This window comes from Trichechus manatus, unplaced genomic scaffold, assembly GCF_000243295.1.
Source record: "Trichechus manatus latirostris isolate Lorelei unplaced genomic scaffold, TriManLat1.0 scaffold00003, whole genome shotgun sequence".
Lineage (NCBI taxonomy): Eukaryota > Metazoa > Chordata > Mammalia > Sirenia > Trichechidae > Trichechus > Trichechus manatus.
The window spans coordinates 37111851-37113250 of NW_004443939.1; positions in this window are offsets into that span (position 1 = coordinate 37111851).

A 1400-nucleotide genomic window follows, 5' to 3' on the forward strand; every position below is an offset into this window, starting at 1 on the left:
AGTCATCCTCAGTGCCTCCCCTCCTTTAGGTCCACAACTAGTTGGTCAATAAGATCTATCTGCCTCCTGGGCATCCTTTAGATCTGACCCCTCCTGCCATACTCAGTACCACTGCCATGATCTCTTGCTGGGAGTGTTTCAGCCTCCTTACTGATCTTCCTTGTTTCTCTTTTGACCTCTTTCACTCTGTTCTTTATACCATCACCATAATAATCTTTCTAAAGCACAAATCAGCTCATATCACTCCCTTGCCTAACAAGCTCTAATGTCCTGCGATTGCCCACAGGATAGAGTTCAAACTCCTCCAAGAGCCTTTGATAGTCTGGGAGTCCATCTGTCTGCATTCTGCCATTGGTTAGTGTTTACCCTTAATCTCTCTAAGCCTCAGTTTCCTCATCCATAAAGTAGAGATAATAATAGTACTGATCTCACAGGGTTGTTTTGGGGGTTCGATGAGATAAGTAAAAGTCTTAGCACAGTCCCAGACACAGAAGAAATGCTAAATGAAGGCTGTTATTATTTCCCCCAGCCCATAGCCTTTGCATTCCAACTACATTAAACCACTTTCAGTTCCTGGAATATATCATGTTTCATATCTCAGTGACTTTATACATGAGGTTTTCATTTTTTGATTTTTTTAATTCATTCATCAGATATTTCTTGAACACCTACACACACCTGTGGCATCAGCACCAATTTATTGAGTGCCAAAGACATGGCAATGATCAAGATAGGATAGGTACTAGGTCTCCTGAAAGTTTACATTCTAGAAGTGAGGATCTAGACAATAAAATTTTGTAAATAATTCAATATTATAATTCTTTTAATATTTAATACTAAATAAAATATGGTTTTGTCCTTGAAGACAATAAATCAGGGTAATGGTATGGACGTGGCAGACTGAGCTATTCATTTTTGGAGATCAGGGCAGTTTTCTCTGTGACAATAATAAGAAGGAGCCTGCTGTTAGATGTTCTGGAGAATGAACAAGCCTTGAGCACTAAAGTCATTACAATGTAAGAAACAACTGGTTAGTCAGCTGAATGCCAAATATAAACATACATTCATGGATTATTTACCAATATAGTTAGCTAACTCATTTGAAATTCTCTGTTCTCTTTATATAAAATGCTCATATTGCTGTTCTCAGGTGAATTGTGAAAATTATTTCTAGTAACATACTTCTAGAAATCAACTGCATTTGGTGTTTTTATTTTTATTAACACAGATTTTTACTCAGATATTACAGTTTTCCAGATAGTGTGTAGAAAAAAGTTTACCTATTTTAAATATAGATATGTTGTTGTTAGTTGCTGGCTGTTGAGGTGGCTCTGACTCATGGTGACATTATGTAGAACAGAATAAAACATTGCCCAGTCCTGTGCCATCTTCATGATCGT